Below are 25,690 nucleotides of genomic sequence, written 5' to 3' on the forward strand. Positions count from 1 at the left end.
TGATCCTTCTTTTCCCATCCTCATCTGGTCTCTGTCTGACCATACAGTCTATTCCTTTTACCCCTCCAAGGGAAATCCATGAGCCCCTCCCACCCAGACACTTCCTTTTAAACCCAACTTCTCTGGGTCTACAAATTGTTTCTTGGTTATCATTTACTTATCAGCTGATATCCACTTATAAGTGACTACATGCTATATTCACCTTTCTGGGTCTGAGTTACCTCATTCAGAATGATTTTTTCTAGTTTTATTCATTTGCCTGTAAGTTTCATGATGCCATTTTTTTTTAACAACTGAGTAATACTCCATTGTGTAAACATACCACATTTTCTTTATCTATTCTTCAGTTGAGGGACCTCTAGATTGTTTCCAGCTTCTGGTTGTTATGAATAAAGCACAATGAGCATGGCTGAGCAAGTGCCATTGTGGTATAATGGAACATCCTTTGGGTATATTCCCAAGAGTGGAATAGCTAGATATATCTTCAGGTAGATTAATTTCCAACTTTCTGAGGAATTGCCATATTGATTTCCATAGTGACTGTACAAGTTTACACTCCCAGCAGCAATGGAGGAGTGCTCCCCTTGCTCGACATCCTTGTCATTATGAGCTTTCACTTGTGTTATTAATTGCAGTCATTCTGACAGGCGTAAGATGAGATCTTAAATTTGTTTTGATTTGCATTTCTCTGATGGATAAGAATGATGAACATTTCTTTAAATGTCTCTCAGTCATTTGAGATTCCTCTATTGAGAATTCTCTGTTTAGATCTGTATCCCATTTTAAAATTGGATTATTTGGTTTTGTGATACCTAGTTTCTTGAGTTTTTTAAAAATATATTTTGGAGATTAGTCCTCTATTGGATGTGGAGTTAGCAAAAATCTTTTCCCATTCTGTAGGCTGCTGTTCTTTACCTTACAGAAGCTTTTCAGTTTCATGAAGTCTTATCTATTAGTTGTTGATCTTAGTGCCTGTGCTCTTGGTGGTCTGTTTAGCAAGTTGTCTCCTGTGCCAATGCATTAAAGACTATTTCTAACTTTCTCTTTTACCACTTGGACTTGAGTTTTCCAAGGTGATAAGTATAGCTCTATTTGTGTTCCTCTATACACAGACATCCAGTTTGACCAGCACCATTTGTTAAAGATACCGTCTTTTTCCCCAATGGCTTCTTAATCAAAATTAAGGTGTGGATTCTTTAAAATCGACCACAAAGCAAATCTCAACAGATAAAAAAAAAAATTGGATCGGGCGGTGGTGGTGCACGCCTTTAATCCCAGCACTCAGGAGGCAGAGCTAGGTGTATCTCTGTGAATTAGAGGCCAGCCTGGTCTCCAAAGAGAGTTCCAGAAAAGGCACAAAAGTGAACAGAGAAACCCTGTCTTGAAAAACCAAAAAAAAAAAAAAAAAAAAAGGAATAACCTCCTGTATTTCATCAGACCATAGCTTAAAGTCAGAATTCAACAACAACACAAATTACAGAAAGCTTACAAACTCATGGAAACTGAATAATGCTCAACTGAATCACCACTGGGTCAAGGAAGAAATAAAGAAAGAAATTAAAGATTTCCTATAGTTCAATGAAAATGAATGTACTACATACTCAAACTTATAAAGGACACTATGAAAGCAGTATTAAGAGAAAAGTTCATAGCTCCAAATGCCCACATAAAAAAGTTGGAGAAATCTCACACTAGCAACTTTTCAGCATACCTGAAAGCTCTAGAAGAAAAAGAAGCAAACTCACCCAGGAGGAGTAGACGCCAGGAAATAATCAAACTGAGGGCTGAAATCAATGAAATAGAAACAAAGAGAACAACACAAAGAGTCAATGAAACAAAGAGTTGGTTCCTTGAGAAATCAACAAGATAGACAAGCCCTTATCCAAACTAATGTAAATGCAGAGAGAGTATATCCAAATTAACAAAATCAGAAACTAAATTGGAGACATAATAACAGAGGCTGAGGAAATCCAGAGATAATCATCAGGTCATACTTCAAAAACCTGTAGTCCATAAAATTGGAAAATCTACAAGAACTGGACAATTTTCTAGATAGGTACCATATACCCAAATTAAATCTAGACCAGATAAACAATGTAAATAGACCTATAACTCCTATGGAAATTAGAAGCAGTCATTAAAACTCTCCCAACCAAAAAAAGCCCAGGGCCAGATGGTTTCAGTGCAGAATTCTACCAGAATTTCAAAGAAGAGCTAATACCAAATACTCTTCAAATTGTTCCATACAATAGAAACCGAAGGAATATTATCAAACTCCTTTTATGAGGCTACAGTTACCCTGATACCCAAACCATACAAAGATGCAACAAAGAAAGAAAATTACAGACCATTTTCCCTCATGAACATTGATACAAAATACTCATTAAAGACGACGAACCAAATTCAAGAACACATTAAAAAAATCATCCCCCATGATCAAGTAGGCTTCATCCCAGAGATGCAGGGATGTATTTTCAACATACGAAAATCTATCGATGTAATCTATCATATAAACAAACTGAAAGAAAAAAAAACACATGATCATCTCATTAGATATTGAAAAAACCTTCGACAAAATCCAACACCCCTTCATGATAAAGGTCTTGGAGAGATCAGGAATACAAAGAACATACCTAAACACAATAAAGACAATTTACAGTAAGCCAACAGCCAACATCAAAGTAAATGGAGAGAAACTTGAAGAGATTCCAATAAAATCAGGAACAAGACAAGGCTGTCCACTTTCCCCATATCTCTTCAATATAGTACTTGAAGTTCTAGCTATAGCAATAAGACAACAAAAGTAGATCAAGGGGATACACATTGGAAAGGAAGAAGTCAAGTTTTCACTATTTGCAGATGATATGATATTCTACATAATTGACCCCAAAAATTCTACCAGAGAACTCCTACAACTGATAAACACCTTTGGTAATGTGGCAGGATACAAGATTAACTAAAAAAAAGTCAGTAGCCCTCCTATACACAAATGATAAATGGGCCAAGAAAGAAATCAGAGAAATGTCATCTTTTACAATAGCCACAAATAATATAAAATACCTTGGGTAACTCTAGCCAAACAAGTGAAAGATCTGTATGACAAGAACTCTAAGTCCCTGAAGCAAGAAATTGAAGGAGATATTAGAAAATGGGAAGATCTCTCATGCTCATGGATAGGTAGAAGCAACATAATAAAAATGGCAATCTTACCAAAAGCAATCTACAAATTCAATGCAATCTTCATCAAAATCCCAACACAATTCTTCACAGACCTCTAAAGGACAATACTCAACTTCATATGGAAAAACAGAAAACCCAAGATATTTAAAACAATCCTTTATAATAAATCAACTACTGGAGGTATCACCATCCCTGACTTCAAACTCTACTACAGAGCTGTAGTAATAAAAACATCTTGGTATTGGCATAAAAACTGACATGTGGGCCAATGGAATTGAACTGGAGACCTTGACATTAACCCACACACCTATGAACAACTGATTTTTGACAAAAAGCCAAAATTGTACAATGGACAAAAGAAAGCATCTTCAACAAATGGTGCTGGCATAACTGGATGTCAACATGTAGAAGACTGCAAATAGATTCACATATAGCACCATGCACAAAACTGAAATCCAAGTGGATCAAAGACCTCAACATAAATCCAGCTATACTGAACCTGATAGAGGAGAAAGTAGGAAGTAATCTAGCATGCAATGGCACAAGAGACCACTTCCTGAATATAACAGCTGTAGCACAGACACTGAGAGCAACAATTAATAAATGGGACCTCTTGAAACTGAGAAGCTTCTGTAAGGCAAATGACATGATCAACAAGATAAAATGACAGCCTACAGAATGGGAAAAGATCTTCACTAACCCCACATGTGACAGAGAGCTGATCTCCAAAATATATAAAGAATTCAAGAAACTAGACATCAAAATACCAAATAATCCAATTTAAAAAATGGTGTATTTCTAATTTTTCCAGGATTTTTATCATGAAGGAGTGTTAAATTTTTCCAAGGCCTTTTCTGCATCTAATGAGATAATCATGTGTTTTTTTTCTTTCAGTTTGTTATATGGTTGGTTACATTTATAGGTTTTGTATATTGAACCTTATTGCATTTCTGAGATGAAGCCTACTTGATAGAGATGGATACTTAAACACAAGATGCTCCCTTACTTTTCTTATCTCCCAAAGTGAGAATGAAGAAATGCTCATGTAGCTACATAGTATGCAACCTGTTTCAAGTTCATTTGAGTATGACCTCTTTCTTCTTAGAGAGTATTTTGTGCAGTATTTCCTCTTTGAAAAATGCCACTGTATGTACTCTATATTTATGTGTTTTTCCCCTTTGTATCTTTTAAATCACCTTTATCTGGACATTTTTCTTAAAGTTTCCATAATTTCAAATCCAATGGCCTCTTTTTCAGATCTTATCTCACGGCTTCTAAAATAACTTTAAAATAACTATCTGCCTTTTTGGGGACCATTTACTTTTCATGCTCTCCTGAACACTATTTCTTTCTGCTTTCTTTCTCTTTTTTGTCTTACACTTTGTTAATTTGATTTAACAAATCCTTTAAAAAATTAAAATTAAAAACATGATGTGTATGGGTGCTTTTTCTGCAGGTGTGTGTACCACATGTATGCAGTGTCAGAAGAGGCCAAATGGGCACCGTATACCTGTAACTGTAGTCACATATCACTGAGAACCCCCATGTGGATGCTGGGAATTGAACCCAGGTCTTCTGCAAAAACACCCAGTGCTTTTAACCACTGAGCCATCTCTCTGGTCCCTTAATATATTTTTAATTGTGTGTGTGTGTGTGTGTGTGTGTGTGTGTGTGTGTGTGTGTTCTCCACATGAGTCCAAAGCCTTGTGACAAGAAAGAGTGGGATTCCCCAGAGCTGGTGTCACAGCTGCTTGACCTGAATGCTGGGACCTGACCTGCTCTCAAGAGCAGTGCACACTCTACTGCTCAGCTTCTGCCTGTTGTTAAATCTCAGAGTCACCACGCCTCCTGGGGGCTGAGCATCTTTTGCTCTGATGACATCCCCTTTGTCTTCCTCTTGTTCACCTGACAGACGTGTGAACGTTTGGGAGGTCGGGATGAAGACTGTGCTCTTGCCCTCTCTGATGACCGGGGTCAGGTTTGGAATCATGGAAATGGCTCAAAAGCTGTGTCTGTTGGAGATAACCAGGAAATTTACATCAATAAAAGCAGAGTAAATTTTAGCAGACAAATACTGTTGATACAGGGTAAGTTAGCATCTTCCTGTTTAATGGAGAGACTGTCTATCTTAGTACTTTTCTGTGGCTGTGATAATACACCAGGGTGTTTTATACAAAAGCGACTGAAGGAAGGAGACATTTATTTTGGCTCACAGTTCCAGAGTACAGACCACCATGGCCTGAGGGCCGTGCCAGAGTACAGTCTACCACAGCCTGAGAGCCGTGCCAGAGTAGTCTACCATGGCCTGGGAACCATGCCAGAGTACAGTCTACCACAGAATGAGAGCCACAGAGTACAGTCCACCATGGCCTGAGGGCCTTGCCAGAGTACAGTCCACCACGGCCTAGAAACAGAAGAATTATTAGTTGCATCTACACTCAGGAAGCAGAGGGTGATGAATGCATGTTGCTGCTCAGTTTCATTTTGTGTTTATATGCTTCATGATCGCAGTTAGAGAATGTTACCATTCACAGTGTGACCTCCCTACCTCCCTACCTCTGTTACTAGCCAAGACAATCCCTGCAAGTGTGTCCAGAGCCCATTTCTCAATTGACTCTAGAGCTTATCAAGTTAGCAGTTGAGATTAACCATCACATTGCACATAATTTTATATAAGGTACACTTAATATAACAACAACAACACTATTAGGATGTGTTGCTGTGGATACCGCTCTGTGTAAATAAAGTTCTGATTGGCCAGTGGCCAGGCAGGAAGTATAGGCGGGACAAGAGAGAAGAGAATTCTGAGAAGTAGAAGGCTGGGGAGAGACACTGCCAGCCGCCACCATGAGAAGCAACATGTAAAGACACTGGTAAGCCACAAGCCATGTGGCAAAGTATAGACTACCAGAAATGGGTTAATTTAAGATAGAAGAAGCAGATAACAAGAAGCCTGCCACGGCCATACAGTTTCTAAACAATGTAAGTTTCTGTGTGCTTTCTTGGTTGGGTCTGAGCGACTGTGGGACTGGCAGGTAACAGAGATTTGTCCTGACTGGGCCAGGCAGGAAAACTCTAACTACAGTGTGTACCTTTGGTTCCTAATGATAAATGTTTTTCTAGATATTAACTTTTTAACATTGCTATACAACTTGAGAACCTCACAGAAATACCTTTAGGTGCAAGAGCTTAGTAGAATAACTCATGTTCAACTAAAAAGTTCTCTCAGGATAAGGCGTCACGAAGGGCTTCTCTTCTCTTCTTGTGTGCAATGACACTACTTGTCCACCTCTGAGATATTTTTGGTTATCTTTGAATGTCATTTTCTATTTATAGAAACTTCAAATGTTTTCCTTATTCTTCTGCCATTTCCCCAAATGGCATGCTAGCTCTCTTTTTTTTTTATATTCCTAACATTTAAAATTGAAGATTAAATTAAACTTCAGACAAGATTAAACTTCAAATTGAAATTCATTAAAACAGATCTGAATTTTAAGTGAAGTTGAAATTCAATTAAATAAAATGCTTAAATGAAATTAACTGTAGATTTAAAATTTAAATCCAAAAAGAAGCAGAATTAGTTAAAACCATCAAAGCTCATGTGACTAAAGATATGATTTCATATGATGAGTTAGGTTATCTTGCTGTGATTTGAAGCAATTTACAAATTTGACTCTCCATGAACATCTAATAACAGTGAGAAGACATGGCTGCCATAGACCAGCTGTGAAAGACATGAAGGATGGCACAAGTGGAACTGGCTAACACCATCAGTGGTGACAGATGAGTGCTGCAGTTGTCTCAATACAAAATGACATCTGAAGAAGTGACACAAGTCAGCATAAATGATTACTCCCATGTGAGAACTAAGAATTCATTTGCTACCTGTGGACTATTTCATGTGCAGGCCTCACTCGAAAACACACCCCGCAAAATTCTCACAATTACGTTTGTTAATTCAATAGACCATTTGATGAAGTTAATTTTAGTGATTTTTTTTTTTTTTTTGGCTTGTCTGTCATCACAAAACTTTCTAGTACTCTCAACTAGTTCTCTAATGTCTACAACTTTGTGTTAAATGGACAATCTGGCACCCCCCCCACCATTTTTGCACGTATGTTTGTGTGTGTGTGTGTGTGTGTGTGTGTGTGTGTGTGTGTGTGTGCAGGTGTTCATGCATATGTATACACATGCATGTGAATGCCAGAGGTTGATGATGCCCCCAACTTTGATCACTCTCTATGCTTTGTCCTGAGGCAAGCTCTGTCACCTGAACTCAGGTTTGGATAGTCTCACCAGCCAGCTCTGTTTCTCACACCTGTGTGGCAAGCAGTTTACCCACTGAACCATTTCCTCATCCCTCCTGCAGCCTTTAAAGCAATGACTATTTACTCCTTTCGAACTCAGGTGTCTTAAGCTTCTCTGGCTGAGGTACTTTGTATCTCAGACCTCTATTTCTGGATGTCTCAGAAGGTTTTCAAGTCTGTAGGTACAGTCTTCCTGCCTCTCCCTCACTCCATCTTCCATAGAATTTGACACTCTTTAGAATTCTTTAAGGGTATGGCACCACTACCTAGCCACTGAGATAAGACCAGTCTGAGAAATAGCCTTGACATTTCTTTCTCTGTCTCCAAACTCAGTCTGTCACTGGTCACTGATTTCCTTTTCATTTATCAGTATGACTTCATCATGTGTCCCCACGGCCAAGAATCTAGCCCAAGCTACCATTATCTTCTGTGGAAGCAGTTGTAATCATCTACTCTATTATTTACCTTATATGCAGGGAAGATCAAATTAAATGTATAGAGCAGAGGTCAGCGCCAAGTCAGGACACAGTAAATGCATGAAAATTAACAAAACTATCATGCTTTGTCTCAATGATTCCCTGTTTTCTTAAGATTTAGATAGTTAATATTTTTCAAAACAATCAAGTGTGCCACTCTCTTTTTAAAAACTCTTTAGTGGCTTCCTATTGCTTTAAAGACTTAAATTCACAACATGGCCTATACATTTTGGTCCCTACATACTTTTCAATGTTCTGTGGCCGTGGCCTCTGCTTTTTCCATCTCTGGACCATTCCATGTCACTGTACTCCCTGTAGTTTTTGCTGTGGACTTGCCTTTTCCTGCATACCCTAGCAAAAGATTATTTTTTGGGGGAGGGGCTGAGGATTGAACCCAGGGCCTCGTGCTTGCTAGGCAAGCGTTCTACCACTGAGCTAAATCTCCAACCCTAAAATTGTCTTTTTTTTTTTTTTTTTTTTTTTAAAGACAGGGTTTCTCTGTGTAGCTTTGCACCTTTCCTGGATCTTGCTCTTTAGACCATGCTGGCCTCTAACTCACAAATATACACCTGGCTCTGTCTCCCAAGTACTCGGATTAAAGGCTTGCGCTACCACCTCCCGCAAAAGATTATTTTTAGAGTAGTTTGACATTCTCTGAATCATTGAGAGGACTGGTCTCCTCATTCTCTTCATCAGTCTTCCCCATCTACCTCCTTGGCTGTTGACTCTGACAGACCCATATTCTCTTCCTTCAAACACCATCTACACTCAGTGTCAGCAATGTCTTTGTTGATTCTGCTTATTATTTTCTTCCTAAGAGCTAATCTAGTGCCCAAAGTACAGGATGCCTTCAGTAAACATTAATGCTTGAATGGCATGTATCATAAACCTCTACCCAGTCTCTCGGTAAAACACAGATAATCCCCATCACACAGCTTTAAAGGCCTAAAACGAAACAATCACAACCCCATTTCGGCCTGAACCACTCAGCGTTGTGCTTGTAACCACTTTTGTCTTACAATAAGCCACAGATATTGCACTAAGTTCACACATTGATGCAACTACAAGTATTTCATTATTAATTATGAGAATTTGTCTACCGTCTTGGTAAGTTTCTTCTCAAATCTGCAATGCTTGTTTTCCTCAACCTGGGTTTGTAATAATGGTGATGCCCATTCGCCACAAGGGGGCAGAGGCAGACAAATATTCCTTTTGGCTGGTCTGTTCCGAAAGTTTGACAAAACATTCGAGGCATTATTTCTTCCTTCACTTTCTCTCTTCATTTGCTATTCCGTTTAAAGCACATTTAAAATACTCCGTGTAAGCCCCCTTCATGCGGCACATGCCTTTCAAAGCACAGACAGTCTGCATACAATTGAAGCATGAAATGATTTGTCATTTCAGTACATTGAGTAATTTCACTGTGATGACAGTGGCATGCCATGCAGTAAATTGCCCACTGAAAAGCGTCACAGCTAGGTGCCATTTTTGCCTTATTCTTGTTGCCCCTCTCTCCACACACATGTCCACATATGCATGCATATGTTAGCTGAGGGAGAAGGAGCCAGTTAGACAGAAGAATCATTTTAAGGAGTATTAAGAAATTAGGGTCACAGAAACGACAATCGATGTTTCATAGATTATATTTCTGCAAGGTGGGCATACCTGATATTTCCCTGTCTGTTGTGAATTAAAGACTTTCATTCTCATGATGAGAGAGAGAAACACATCTGGTATCTATCTTAGCCTTGTCCTTATAAGGCTTGGATGGGACTTTATGTTAGTGATCGAAATATTTGACTGACCCTATTTTATTGATTATTCTGGCATCTTCTTCTCTGTAGCTGAAGAGCCCATTAAATTTAGAGCTGCATTTTTAAAATGTTCAGCTTAGAGATAATGATAATGAGATGATTTATGTGTGAACAGATGCCTTAGTTAAGGGGAAGTTTAGAAGAGAAAGTTATTTTTAGCAAGAAAATTAACAGCATAGAAAATGAGTGGAGTTGCTGGTTGGCATCAGGAACCCTGGAAATGACCAGAGGTGAATCATTTGTAGTGGATGTTGGGCATTCCAGATATGGCATAGTTTGCACCCAAACTTCTGTTGTTCCTTCTTTTCTGACATCTCCACCCAACCTACAATCTGTTCCCCTGACCTACTTCCTCCTTGGAAAAGAATCTGGCTTTTACACATTCTGTGTCTTTGCCCTTGCTGTCTCTGTAACTCCGGGGTGACATCTCCTGCCATTCCCATTTATCTCCAGGAAATGCAAATAAGTGGACATACCTGACATTCTCTTCTGTCTTAAACTCATGGAAGATATTATTAATAGATTATGTGATTGCCTTCATTCCCAACAAATCTAGTCTTGATGTGCTCACCACAGCTCCCCAGAAGATCTCGAATCCTAATGCCAATTAATTACAGTTGATGTATAGGAGGTTTGTCATTTTGGTGACCAAGCCCAATTGGTAGCTGAAGTAAGATGAGGACTGGGCAGCTTTGGAGAATGTAGTTGTTTTCATTCGAATATAAAACTGCTAGAGGAGCAGAATGACATCTTGTCCAATATGTCATTTAGTCTGAGGGTAAGAAAATGAAACAACTTAAACCATCAGATAATTCTATTCATATCAAGTCAGGATGAATTGGAATATCAATCTGTGTGCACCATGGGGGAGATACGTTTATTTTGTTTCTCACTGTACCCAAACTTTCAGTTAAGGGGCCAACATGTGACAGGTTCTCAGTATCGTTGTCTGATGAATGATGTATTTCATGCCACAGCATTTTCCCATGACATGAGATAGACTTGAAATTTAAGCTGGTGACTGCTCTGTGCAAGGGTCCTGGAGGAGTGAAAGCAGAAGTCATCTTTGAAGGGCAACAACTTCTTAGACGGCATCAATGCAAAGACACAGGCAGGAGGAACTGGGGAAACCTACGAGTGGATTCTCTGGTCTATTTTGTTTCCAAAGCCCCGAAGAGTCATGTAACTTAAAGAATTTGGAAAAAAGGAAAATGTTATCGTGTGCCAATATGAATGCTCTCAAGTGGAATCTGAAACATTAGCCATTAGTACTCCTCTGGGAACCAGTCTTTGGAAGAAATAGTTCAGCTCTTCAATTTTTGAGGAGAAATATTACAAATGCTTCTGAGAGTATGAAGATTTCTGTTTTTAAAGGTCAGGTAAGTCACAGGTTAATTTTTTGCAGTGGGATACTAAACTAAATAGAGAAGACTAAAAGGTATTATTCACATGGCCATGAAAACCATGAGTGATTTAAAGCCTAAAACTTTGAGGCACAGCAGCAAATGATTTGTGGGCCATTTGTGTACATATTATGATAAAAGTTAATTTTATATATTATATATAATTTTATATATTATATATGTTACATATTTTATATGGTGTATTATATTATATAATTTATATGTAATATATATTTATATGTTATAAAAGTTAATTTTATCATAATATAGTAGAGGTGTGAAGATGGGACATAGAGGCTTGAGGATGGGAATTCAAGGTCATCTTCAACTTTGAATATATAGCAAGTTCAAGATTAGCCTGGATTATATGAGGCCCTGTCCCAGAAAGAGAGAGGGAGTAGAGAGCATGAACCAGAGAGACCAAGAGTGAGACACTGAGTGTGAGTGAGAGAGTGGGAGGCCGAGGGGGATAAGCATAAATTAATCAGGTGCTTGGAAGCTAGTTATTGATATACACAAGTCTTCCTTAGACTCTTCCTCTGCCTAGGCTGTTCATTAGGCCCTCATGCCATGTGAGCAGTGCCCTCTACTTGTGTTGTGTGATACAGTAGCCACTGGCTACACAAGGCAGTGCACACCCAGCGTCTGAGAAGTGCAAGTCAGAAACTGAGTTTTTAATTCTATTGCAAACGAGTAATTAAAATGTACATTTCAGGGAGTACATATGCCCAGAGGCTGCCGAATTAGAAAACACAGGGCTAGAGGAATAAATGTGTAATTAAAGCACTGGAGTTTTTTAGATGAGCTGTTGATGGAATCAAGATGCCAGAGGAAACTGGGAAGAGAGGTTGAAGAGCTAGAGCATGGAACTTTGCAGTGCATCAAGACTCCCTTCTGGGTTGGACTCCACGGAGGCTCTCTCATAGCTCTCTCAGGGACTGCATACAATAATCCCGAAAGTGAAGATTAAATCACATTGTAAGCAAAACATCAGTTATTGAAATGGCCTCAGTGGAGACCAGGTTAGAATGTATATCCATCTTATTTTAACAGCTTGTTCTGAAATTTGAGTGATTAGAAGAGAATCACAGGCACAATTATGAATGATTGATATGAGCCAAGACTAAGGTTAGAATGAGTGCTGTATTCAAATATTTGTCTGGAATTTCTGAGTTCCTCATGGACAAGGCTAGGATTAATTTTGACTTTCAGGTAGCCCTGGCTGGCCTGGAACTCACTATGTAAACTAGTCTGGCTTCAAACTCACAGGGATCCACCTACCTCTGCCTCCTGAGTCCTAAGATTAAAGGCATGTGTAACCATGCCTGGTCTGATTTTGCTTTTGAAAAAGGGTCTCAGCTTTCTTGCTCAGGTCACCAGGGATCTGGGGTTATAGGTATGTGCTCAGCTCACAGACGTTTGTTGAAGTATCACAAAGGTCAGGTTAGATGGTCCAAGCTGGTAAAGAAAGGATGAAGAAGCGGAGGCTCAGGCTCTCTCCTTGTTATTTCCATTAGAGCTACTGATTTATAACAATATTCTTAGCTGTAATCTTAGGTATTTTTCTTTATAATAATGGCTGATCTGGTCTAACCCTCATTTCTTATACAACTTATGTGGTGTGGTATTCATATGGTGAGTGTGAATCAGGTCCTTTAATAGCTTTGGTAATATATGGTAGTTTGAATGCGAATGGCCTCCATAGGCTCATATGTTTGAATACTTGGTCCCCAGTTGGTGGAATTGTTTGGGAAGGATTAGGAGGTATGGCTTTGTTGGAAGAGGTTTTAGAAGATCCCTGCCATTCCCAGTGTGCTGTCTCCCTGCCTCTTACTTACTGATCAAGATGTGGACTCTCAGCTGCCCCTGCTGCTATAATTTTGCATTGTGGACTCTAACCCTCTGAAACCAGAAGCCCAGTTAAAAACCTTCTTTTATAAGTTGCCTTGGATCATGGTTCTTTGTCATAGCAATAGAGGAGTGACTAAGATAGCATACTTTCCTGTACAGAAATATTTATTTTTCTTTCAGTTTACTGAGATGGCAGTAGTGGTGTCTGCAGCACCTTGCTGATCATGGAGTTGGAGTTGGACACAGTGTTAATGGTAGACAAGACAAGAAATGGGAAGCCCATGAATCTGCTGAACGTAAGGTACAGCTGTTTGTTGTGTGTGCTCCCCTTTTCTGTGTAGATAGACCTGGATACTCAGGTCCTTGTGCACGCCAGCTCTTTACCTATTTATCTTTTTATGTATGTATACATGTTTGTCAACATATCAAACACATACAGAACCCATAAACAGCCTGTGACTTAATCATTTAAATGTATTATTTTTTAAATCAAATATGTATATTCTATGGACTTACCTTTAAGCATTTGTCTTTTTTTTTCTATTTTATTTTTGTGTTCCATCTTAGTTCAGGAAATGTTAGGTTCATGCTTCAAATATGTTTGCAGAACAAAGTCGAAATTCTTTGAAATCAAACACTTTGGTTTTGTGCCAGATTGTGTATTTTATTTATCACTAGTGGGGAAATGTGGAGCAAAGAGTATTTTTAAGGTCATAAAGAGAAGATTGGATTCTTCAGACTGAGGCAAGGGCAAGAGATTAAATGTGTTAAACCACTCTGGCCTGCCTGATGACACTTTTTAGAAATGGTGAGACGTGATGGGCTGGTCCCAGGTCATGGCATTTCCATGTTTAGTGAAGACTCTCAGTTCTGTTTCTGTTCCTGATTGTGTAGCAGCTTCTTCCATATTGAAATATTCTATCCTGAAGGGAGGCTGCTAAGACTCAGGAGGTAAAGAATGTACAAATTTCAAGAAGTCCCTGAAGTTTACCAGACTAACAAGCCTTCCCCTTTAGCTTACATGCTTTAGCACGCCCACTCTTTCCCCAACTTCTACATAAGCAGTAAAAACTGCTGAGTAGGTGATTCTGCCTGTGAGTCTAGCAGAGAGTTCCAGGATTTCCTCTTTCATATATCATCACATATGCTGGGGTGGGCTTTTCAGTGATGCAGCTGTATTTGATTCAACCCTGTTCCAACAAGTAACCCCTCATCTGTATTCCTGCAAGTAACCATAATAAACTAATTGGTTTGCCATCCTGGACTTGGGTAAAATCATCACTTTGGTCTGTCAATGGGTTCCCTATCTGGGATAAGTAGCTTTTTGTGTAGTTTCTGCCCAGAAAAAGTCTCACAGAATACATCTAGGACATAAAGGTGTTTTAGGCCATGAGAGGCAGTGATGGCCTGGAAAGTGGGGTTCTCTGAAGCAGCTGATAAGAGCTGAGGAGGGAAGACTCTTTGCATTGCAATGCTTTGGAAGAACAGGATTCTCCACTTAGATTCTTTATGAACTAAGGGAGGGGGAGCAAACACTAATAATAACTGGGATTAGAATTCTCTCCAGATTGGTGGGATTTTGATTTAAATGGATTAAGCAAGGATTTGACAGAAATTAATGTAAGGGAAACAAAAGAGTGTTTTATTTCTTGCACATCACATCTGGCTATGTGGATTAAGGTTTCCACCTGCTGACATTCTACAGGGAGCACAAATGTTAAGCAAATAATTACTACTCTACAAAAGGAGAACTAAGTGTGTTTGGGAAATAAGACGAGTACAGGCTGCTTTGGAGTACATTTGTGAGCAGGATGGATAAGGAAGGAACTAGTAGTCCACAGGGAGCTGGCATTTCATCTGCTACCCACAGAATAAATAGTTAGCTTGAGTGCTAGTTAGTTTTTGTCAAAGACACACACCAGAGTAACCCCAGCCTGTGTAAAATACCTGATGGTCTAATAAAGAATTGGCCAATAGCAAGACAGGGGAAAGGCTGACAGGCAGAGAGTATAAATAGAAGGAGAAATTTGGGAAGAGAGAATTGAAAAGGAGGAGCCAGAGAAGGAGGAGGACCCAGGGGCCAGCTGCTGAGCTACACAGCAAGCTGCGGAGTAAGAGTAAGATTTACAGAAGTAAGAGAATGGGAAAAACTCAAAGGTAAAATGTAGACAGGATAATTTAAAATTTAGAAAACCTGGCTAGAAACTAAACCAAGCTAAGGCAAGACATTCATAAGTAAGAATGAGCCTCCATGTGTGATTTATTTGGGAGCTGGGTGGTGGGCCCCCCCAAGAGAGCCAAAGACAAACAACAAAATATTGTATGTTGAAAACCTTATGCAAAAATGTCTTGAGATGGAAAATGCTTGGACTAGCCTGTGTGGCTAAGGAGAAAAGGTCAAAGAAGAGGTAAAAGAAGAGGTGAAACTCTGATTGAGTCAGCTTCATTAGCCCACATTAAGCAATGATTACAAGGGAATGTGGAAAACCACTGAAGGATTTTAAATTGAATGAGCTAAAGGTTGGAATTTTCTAAGGTTAATTATGACTTCAGTTTGGGGAGCAAATTAAATAGTGACAAGTAGAATTTAGAAGACCAATTGGTATGTTTTATAAATATAATTGGTTAGTCTAGATCATAACAGGAAAATTGGTGAGAAGCTTGCAGAAAAGATATTTTTAGGAAGTAGAACCAATGACTAATGTTGTAATAGAAGGCATGGGACAGAGGTGCAAAGAGCTGGAAGGCTTGCTGAGTTTCTGGCTTGAGCAATGAGAAAGATGAACTGAAATTATGGAATTAAGAAACCTGAATATATTTTGGGCTTGCTTTTGAGCACAATGCATTTGATTATGAGCTGTCTGTTCAGGCAAGGCTGCTGTCTCTTTAGAAACTGCCTTGCAGGTGATGATGAATGACTGAGTTAGGCAATGGCAGTAATGGAGCTTTGACATAGGAGTGGGGGTTCCAGAAGCCTTAAAGCAATACTTCTCAGCCTTCCTAATGCTGTGTCCCTTTATTACAATTCCTCATGTTGTAGTGACCCCAACCATAACATTACTTCATTGCCACTTCGTAACTGTAATCTTGCTACTGTTATGAATTGTAATATAAATATCTGTATTTTCTGATGATGTTAGGTGACCCCTACAAAAAGGTCATTTGATGTCAAGGGGTTGTGATCCACAGGTTGAGAATCACTGCCTTAAGGGAACAGAAATTTCCCTGGTCAGGGTCTGGCAGAGTTGGTTCAATGTTTATTTTGACAATTCCTTATCAGACTAAAGTAGTTATAATGAGTGCTATTCTTTCTAATACTGATAGATTAAAGGTGGATTATTTTATTTCATCAGATACATTAAAATAAAGTTTTAAAAGTAAGTTTGAATGAATTTGAACAACTGCTACTGATATTTTAAAAAATTGATAAGTTTAGAGGCTGAGGGCACAGCTCAGTTAGTAAAGTGCTTACTATAGTAAGTGTGAGGACCCAAGGTCAAGCCCAAGACCCTGAGAAACAGGCTCCTGAGAAGTAACACCTGAGGTTAACTTTCTACCCTCATGGGCAAATTGCCCTCACACCTATATGTGTGCATACACATACACACACAACCTTAACATTTTGACATCCCCCCCCAAACAGCCAGAGATCAATTTTAACACCAGTGAAATTTGTTCTAATTTTCAGAGGACAAGAACCTGCTGGAGAAACGTTTTGAATGGACAAATGCAACTCTTTGTAGCTGGTATTAGCTGTCAAGGTGTTGAGTTCCTCCTTCCTGCCCTATATTGGGATCATAAATTATTAATACAAACTACGGGCACACCATCAAGCTGCCATGAAGATAGCTCCATCCACACACTCCCACAAATGCTCAGCAAGCATCTTCATGCAGAAGCCGTGAGCCAGGTGAATAACAGTGTGGTTAGAAGGGTCTTCAAGTCTGGATTGTGATGACAGTGGTGGGCTGCATAGCTGTCCCTCTGTACCCTCTGTATTTCAGAATCTCTTGTTGCTAAGGTGGGTATTTGTTTTCTTGCATATCACAAAGTGTCCCTTGGATTGAAGAATTCTGAGTCATCTGTCTTGTCTCTGAGCAAGGGATCACAGTAGAGATTGAGTAATCATGGAATGATACCTTCCCATTCAGAAAGAAAAAGTAAAATGGGAATAGAAAAATTCCTTCAGGAATTTAGATAAGCAATAAGAGATTTTTAGGGTAAAGGTTTCAAACTCCTTGTCAAATTGTTAATGGAAATCATCCTCTGGGCACCAGTGCTTTGAGAGATTTTGGGGTCTGTTTTCTTGAGGTACTTTGTTTTCTGCTAATGACGTTTATCTCACTCTGTTTTGCATTAAGGTTAAATGACAGCATTTCTTCACTTTGAATAAATATCAAATTTCAAATAGCAGGCAGGAAAGAGCTAAAGCATTTCTATGTGCCCATCGCAGCTGGTAGCATTTGGGCAGAATTCGCTTACAAAGTTGCTTGCAGCAGGGAGAAACATTTGGTTGGGGGAGTTTTTTTTTTAAATGGAAAGAAGAAAAGACCATGAACAAGGAAGCCTATTGTTCCCAGCAATATGGTCTTCCTTGTGTCCTTGTTTCTGCTGACTCTTCCTGCCTGTAGCACCAGCTGAGAAAATGCTTCAAGTGGGCAGAAATGGGCACCATGTGCTGTCAGAGAAGACAGTGTGACTTTGTCAAGCTGCAAACATGGAGCAGGCTTCATTAGCTAGCAAGTGATGGAGATGCTAGACTGCTCAATAAACAGCAGCAGAAATAAATAGGGAAAGTGTGTTGGTTTTCACAGGGGCCCTAAGGTCTGGTCATGTGTCTATGGCATGAACGGTTGTGTATCAGTTTCTTTTCTGTTGTGGTAAAATACCCTGATGAAGAGCAACTTATCAGAGAAGCAGTTTATTTTGGTTTACAGTTCCACAGGGATAGAATCCATCATGGAAGACAGAATGTAGGGGCAAGGAGCCATGTGATCACATTGCATCAGCCCTCAGGGAAACTGAGAGTGAGCATCCAGTGGGGGCTCCCAAAAGTACAAAAGCCTGTCTCCAGGAACATACTTTCATCAGCAAGGCTCTGCCTCACACAGGTGTCATAATCATCCCAAGCAGCACTGTCAGCTGGGGAATCAAGTGTTCTGATATGTGAGTGTATGGGGAACATCTTAAAACCTAAGCACAACAGGATATGAGGGTGAGAAAATTCACAAAGAAACCTGGCTTACTGGATGAATGTCAGATGATATTATAATGGTCAAGGGTGGTTGATAAACCCAGAGATGAGATATGGCCAATCAGGTCATTTAAACAATGGCTGACTGCAGAAAGTAAGCACATTCAATATGTCAGGTAGTTTGCTAGCTACTTTTTATGTTATCTCCCTTCAAACAACATGTTTCATATATGTGGAATTAGTAACACATCTGTATTAGTCATTTTCATATTGCTATGGTAAAATACCAAGACAGAAAGCAACTGGAAAAAGGAAGAGTTTATTTTCCCTTCTGATTCTGGTGGAATAGAGACTTCAGTGGTGGGGAATGCATGGAAACAGGAAGACTATGTAGCTGGAGTTATCCTGTGTCCACCTGGCTCCTGCAGCCACTCAGACCCAATTAAACACACAGAAACTTTTATTACTTATAAACTGTATGGCTGTGGCAGGCTTCTTGATATCTAGTTTTTGCATCTTCAATGAACCCATTTCCATAAATCTATACCTTGCCACGTGGCTCATGGCTTACTAGTATCTTTACATCTTACTTCTCATGGCTGTGGTGGCTGGCAGTATCTCCTGACTCAGCCTTCCACTTCCCAGAATTCTCCTCTCTGCTTATCCCGCCTATACTATACTTCCTGCCTGACTACTGGCCAATCAGCATTTTATTTATCAATCAATCAGAGCAACACATTCACAGCATACAGAATTGAGCAAAAATAGCTAGTTGACCTACATGGTTCTGAAACCCTCATATAGTTTCTATGTGACAATAAAAAGTGACATAAGCAAGGAAATACTTCATTAGGTCAGCAATTTACTAGGTGCTTCACATAAAGGTGCTGGGAAATGACATCAAATCTCTGGTGCTTTTTTTTTTACATCTTTATTTATTTATTGAGTGGATTTTAGCTTACATCAAAGTTGGGGGGCAAGAGATTTCTCATACAGTGCTCGACTGAAGGCTCATGGGACTCCACACTGTCAGTCTTCCACCAGACATAAATCCCTTTTCATCACACAATTTGGTTAATAATGGACATTTTGAAAGTTGAAAAGGAAAGATTGCAAAGGGTGATATGATACAAACAGCAAGAAGATGGACCTACCTTTTTACTACAGCATCTAGAACTCCTGGGTTTGAGGGGAGGTGTCTTAGGTCCCCTTTCTTTTAAGCTTTTAACACATTTCACTGCTCTTTCAGTAAAGCTCCTGCATCCCTCTGCCCCAAAAGAACAGTATGTGACTGAGATGTCTCCATTTTACATCACATTGCAAGAAGGAATGAAGTGAGATGGAAAAGGAGGGAGAGAAGGAATGAAGGAAAGAGAGAGAAAGAGAGAAAGAAAGAAAGAAAGATAAATAGATAGATAGATAGATAGATAGATAGAGAGAGAGAGAGAGAGAGAGAGAGAGAGAGAGAGAGAGAGACAAGAGATTGATTCTATATAGCTTCAGCTGGTTGAGGGAACAAGATGGCCCTTCACTGCTGTAGACTAATTCCCAGAGACACACAGTAAAACCACGTCTGTTTCACTTGCTGCCTTCTGCTTTCTCCTACAGTACAGGGTATTAAGCATATCCTCAGCTAATCAATTATGCTTACTTAATTAGCATTATGAAATCTTTTCCCCAATTTTTGTTTTTTTTATTGAAAAAATGTTTTCATTCAATGTATTATGACCATGCTTTCCTTTTTCCCCAACTCCTCCCAGATCCTTCCCACCTCCTAACCCACACAACCTCATGCCCTTTCTCTCTCTTTAAAAACTGAGCAAGCATGCAAGCAAGCAAACACACAAAAATACAAACTAAGTAACCAACAAACCCATAACCACTACCACTACCAATGAGAAAAACAACCAAAACAGGAAAAGCACACACACAAACCAAAATACACAGGCAAAAGATCAACTAGACATAAAATGCACAGACAAAGCAATTTGAGACAATAAGTCTATCAAAATACCATTGAATTCATTTTGTGTTGGCTGTCTACTGCTGGGTATGGGGCCTAGACTGAAGTATGGCTAATATATCTTTCTCTTGGAGAAAATTATTATTTTTTGCAAGCAAGTGTCAAGTGCAGATAGCTTCTTTGTTAAGGGTGGGAGCCTGCATCCATTTTCCTTTCAGTGCTGGGACACTGTCTGGCTTGAACCTGGGCAGACCCTGTAGGTGTTGCTGCAGTCTCTGAATTCATATGTACATTGGTCCTATATTATGTGTGTGTGTGTGTGTGTGTGTGTGTGTGTGTGTGTGTGTGTGTGTGTGGTTGCTGGGAAAAGTGATGCTAGGGTCAGACAACTACAGTTGGGACAAATCACCGGGAACAGAAGGGGTGGGCAGAGGTGGAGGAAGCTGGGAAGTTCCCATCAACTTCCACTAATTTCGGATTTGGATTAAAGAAACTCAAACCTGCTGTACACCTGCTGCCATCTGTGGTTCTGGTGTGACATTTGGGAGACAAAACCACAGGCTGGAAGATTACCAAGACAAAGAAAAATGCCAGAATTCAGGGTTTTCCTTCTGTGGCTAGAAGGCTGAACTACTTTTGGAAACATTTGGATCCCTCCCACCCCCTTTTTTGCCTGTCTGTGCTTCAAAGCTTCACTTCTAAAATACAGATGGTGCATTTTATACCAGAGGCAACCTTTGTGAGCTAATCAGACCTCATTTCCTAAGCTTCTCCAAGAGTCGAATCATTAAGAAATATAAACACTGATAATTATTGATTATCTAACAAAAGGGAGAGAAAGGCAAATTAAAACTGTCTAAATGGCTGATTGTTTAATGAGATCTCAGGTGTTCTTGTTAGCCCCAGTTACCATGGGGATTATTTAATGCTGAGAGGGAGTTCAGAGTACCAAAGGAGACTGTGTGCTTTTGGAGCACCTACAGAAAGAAGCAAAGCAAGAATCATTTGCATCTTGAAAAGACAATGCTGTGTCACAGACACATCTGCACTTACGATGCTTAGACTTTTGGTTGTGAGCCTAACCTTTGACAGCTGAGCCATCTCTCCAGCCCTCATGCTTCTTTGAAAAGTTTCTGGAAAGCTAGCTGAGGCCCAAAGATAGCATGATTGTTTGATTTTTTTAATTTTTTTTTCTAGTGTTAGAGATTGAAGTTGGGGTCTCAGGCTAGGTAAGTGATTTACCATTGAACTGCATCCCAGCCTTGATTACTTTTCAATTTTAGATTGTCACTTTATTTTGTATCTTTTATAGACACAATTCTAACATGAGCCAATGTGCACATGATGGCTAATTTTTATTTATACCTTGACTAGATTTAGATATACCTCTGGGTATGTCTGTGAGGGTGTTTTCAAAGAGGTTGACTGGAAAGGCAAGACACACCTTGAATGTGAACAGCATCATCCTGTAGATCAGTGGTTCTCAACCTTCCTAGTTCTTGGATCCTTTAATACAGTTCCTCATGTTGTGGTGACCCCCAACTATAAAATTATTTTTATCGCTACTTTATAATGTAATTTTGGTACGCTTATGAATTGTAATGCAAATATCTAATATGCAGGATATCGGAGATGTGACCTCTGCAAAAGGATTCAACCCACAAAGGGTTCATGACCCACAAGTTGAGAACTGCTGCTGTAGACTGAGGATAAATGAGAAAGTAGGCTGAGCAACAGCATTCATTTCTCTCTGCTTCCTGAATGCAGATGGAATGGGACCAATCATGTCATATCCCTGCCATCATACCTTCCCTAGCACGATGGACTGTATCCCCTCCAACTGGGAGCTAACTTCCTTAAGCTGAGTTTCTCATGTGTGTCACAGCAACAAGTAACTAACACAGTGCCCAAAGCTCCCTTTTTTGGCACCAAAGAGAAATTATGTGATTCAAAGATATACTAACATGATACTATCTCATGTGAGCTCCTTGATCACAAAAGGGGTTTACCTTTAATTCAGTGGGAAGAAATCAGGAAAAAAAAAAAAACATAACCAAATTAAAAAAAAAAAAAACACCTTTGGGACAGTCTCCTGGCTCTAGGCATGACTTAGGGTATAGTATATATCACGGAAAATACAGCTGTTTCCAGTTCACATCCAACACATCACCCTCTTTGAGTTATTTGCATTAAATGGATACTACATTCAATATCACCTTCATTAATGACAGTCTCTCTGGGGCAAAAGTACTGAGGAAAGAGAGCTTGGAATTGAGAATTAGAGGCTCTGGGTTTTAATGTTGGCTTTGTCTCCTTCTGATCACCAAGTTGCTCGTCAGCTATCAAATGTTTCCAAGCCTCACTTTTCACATCTGTACAAGAACAGTATCAGCTAACACATACAGTTGTAAAAATTAAAGAAGACACTCAATAATATTAAGTCCCTTCATCGTTTCCCATTTTATTGCAAAACCAATTGTCTTTCATGGGAAGCACTGTCATAGCAAAGCCTCTTTAGACATGGTGCCCCAAGCAGAGTCACCTCCCACTGTCATGATTATCTTTTCTTATAGTAACAACATCCTCATTTTTATCTAAGAAAAAAACCACCTGCTGTTATAACTTGAGATGAATCAGAGACTAAGACCATCCCATGAATATTCCACTAGTGATTGGCTTAAGTGACCCAATTAGGCCTTTTGGCTTAGGTATGTATGATAGAGTGTATGGTACAGGCCAAGACCTTTTATCTTCTGGAGATCCTGACAGTGAATGGGGAAAATCAGAAAGCTAAAACATCCATCCTCCCTCTGTCCCTTCTATTCATCTCCTCCTCTCCTTCTCATTCTCTCCCTTTCTCCCTCTCTCTTCCAGCTCCTGGATTATCATGTTTAAAACTAAACCGGACAAGCTCTGCAGATCTGTTTTGCTTTGTTTATTTTTTAATCAAATGGGCCACGGTTTTTTCCCCCCCCTTAGGTTGAATTTACTTCTAATACTTTCAGTTGAATGGATTTTATCTAATGCCTCTGAGGAAGTAGGTCAATCTGAGGCTGGGATAAGATTGAATTTGGAGTTTGATGATTTTCACGTGCATACTTACTTCTCTCTGGATATCCCACGTTATTTCTTGAATGCATTTAGAGCAAAATAACCTAATATATCACATAATTATTCTTTGTATGGGAGTTATAATCTCAGATGCACAATAAGGTCTTAGAGCCCCAGGGAAAAAAATACCACAGAGAACATTCCTGGAAGAATAAACCCAAATGTTAAGCCGCTTTACAGGAAAGCAACACCGTAGACATCCGACAGGCTGGCTGCGCATGTCTAGCTGGGACTTGCTGAGAAATCCCACAGTCTGCTGTGGATCATCCCTTATGGATGGGAAGTGGTGGGCAGAGGCAAAGGGGGCACACCATTGTAGCTTGTGGTGACAAATTAATCAGATTTGACATGGCAGCATTATAAACTAAATCAGTAATGTTGAAAGAGAGACAGTTATTCTTTTGAGGTAAGTACTGAGTCACTGAAAGATAGAAGACAACTTGGGAGACGTTTCCTGACCTTCATATTCACAGAGCACGTGGGGGCCAGAGGAAAGACTCTTGTGACTCACGGAACTGGGAAATCACATGTTTAGCCTCTTCAAACCAACACAATATCCACTCCACTTATCACTATGGGAACTTGTTACTGTTGTCTGATCTCAAAGATCATTTTTTGGTTCTTTGGAAAGACACTGGATGACATTGAGACCAAAGTTCTAATCTGAGTGGGAGGTTGCTTATTGTTAATATGCTCACCAGCAACCTCCATGGGCTAACCCAGTAATCACAGGCTTTAGCTTACTTGGAGATCAGGTGTTTGGGCAGGTTGACCTTTCTGCTTGTTACTCTTCCTTCACTCCTCCTCCTGGAAGTTTTAACATGTCTGCATTCCTTTACTAGAGAGATGGTCTCAAATGTTTTACAGGGTTTTCTCCTTAATCTCTAAATTCTCACAGAGTAAGTCCTCTTCTCTTTTTCCTGTACTGTTCTTCCTAAGGGGAATTTCACTCAGATTAGCTGCCTATAAGTTGATAATACCCTAATTTATATCTCCAGGTGGGATTTCATCTCTGCCTAGATGTCTAATAGGCACTTTGCACTCGCTGCATCCCAAAGTGTAATCTGGTATTTCACTCTGAATGCTGTCATCTAGTTAACACCCATTCTTTCAATTCTTTTGGCTTCTCAGTCTAAAATGTTACTGTTATATTGACACCCCCCATATATGTGTGATATCTAGTCCATCTTACTAATTCTTTAAAATGTATCTGCAATAATCACCACCCCCCATGAGTTCCATCAGGGTCCAAAACATCATCATCCACCTGAATCACTACAATGGCTCTCTGTCAGTGGAAGTCTAACCTTATTCTTCAGCATTCAGGATAAACACACAGAATGATTTTGTTTAAGGGAAGTCTTGTCCTTTTTCTGTTCAACATTCTCTGTTGTTTCTCACCTCAGAATGATGAACATCTGGCAGGAGTTCTCTCAGAGTAGGATTATGCCAAGACCTGAAATTATGCCAAGGTCTGAGATCTGATGTGACACCACTGAACAGGGATGCCTGGGTTTACTTGTGAACCTGGCTGCTCTACAAAGAGTCTAAGCTCGGGACTGTTGGCACATGACTGCCCTTTGTGCCATTGGCATAGACACAATTGGTTATTTAAGTTCACTTGCTTACTTTCCATGATCTGGGAGCCCCCTGGAGTAGACGACTTCTGCATATTTGGCAAATTGGATCAGGTGCAGGATTTGAAATGGTGGGAAGATACCAAGAAACAAATATCTCCATTGTGAATTGTTTTTTTTTTTTTTTTTTTTTGGAAGGAGTGGGTGTTGCTCATCTCTCCATGCACCAGTGCAGTAGGGATAAGAATTTTATTGATGGAGTTTGATAAGCTGTACAGACCCTGGCATTTAGACCGTGAGAGCTCAGTACTGTTGTCAGAAGACTAGAGTGAGGGACTACCCTCATTGGGTACTGCTGGGGTATTTTATTACTCCTTAGTGCTTAGGATCAAATATTTAGGGAGAGGGCTTACAACTTCAATACTGGTAACAATCTAATAGATTCTCACAGATCTTCTGAGCCCATCACTTAAAGAGAAGGAAGGATTATTAGGAAGAATATTGTCTGCCACAGTCTTCTGTGTTCATCAAGGTTGACAGTATTCAGTTGATGATTATTAATTCAATCATGAATGAGCTTATTCACCAAATAAATATTTCCCAAGTGTTTAGAAGACATCAGACACTAGACGATGTGTACTCCACCTTTAAAGTTTGTTTTGTTGACTACTGAAGGAGTAGAGGGAATGAAAGCATGTGGAAGCCCTCAACACACAGTGACCCATTATCTTCCAAGACTAGAATGAAGTTCGTTTTGTGAGAAACAGTCTCTCCAGCCTGTGGACTGTTGTGGGGGAGGAAGAGGTGGTGGCAC

The 25,690-nt window shown here is 39.6% G+C and overlaps 1 long non-coding RNA gene across 1 annotated transcript in view; it reads left to right on the plus strand.

Moving 5' to 3' along the window:
• The first annotated feature begins 10,926 nt into the window (after positions 1-10,926).
• LOC118586404 overlaps positions 10,927-25,690 on the plus strand; it is a 69,021-nt gene continuing 54,257 nt past the window's right edge. The window contains exons 1-3 of the long non-coding RNA XR_004945299.1: positions 10,927-11,156; positions 13,212-13,332; positions 16,720-16,941. This is a non-coding gene — a long non-coding RNA (uncharacterized LOC118586404). The remainder of the gene's footprint in view (positions 11,157-13,211; positions 13,333-16,719; positions 16,942-25,690) is intronic.

The sequence above is a fragment of the Onychomys torridus genome, chromosome 6, assembly GCF_903995425.1.
Source record: "Onychomys torridus chromosome 6, mOncTor1.1, whole genome shotgun sequence".
Taxonomy (NCBI): Eukaryota; Metazoa; Chordata; class Mammalia; order Rodentia; family Cricetidae; genus Onychomys; species Onychomys torridus.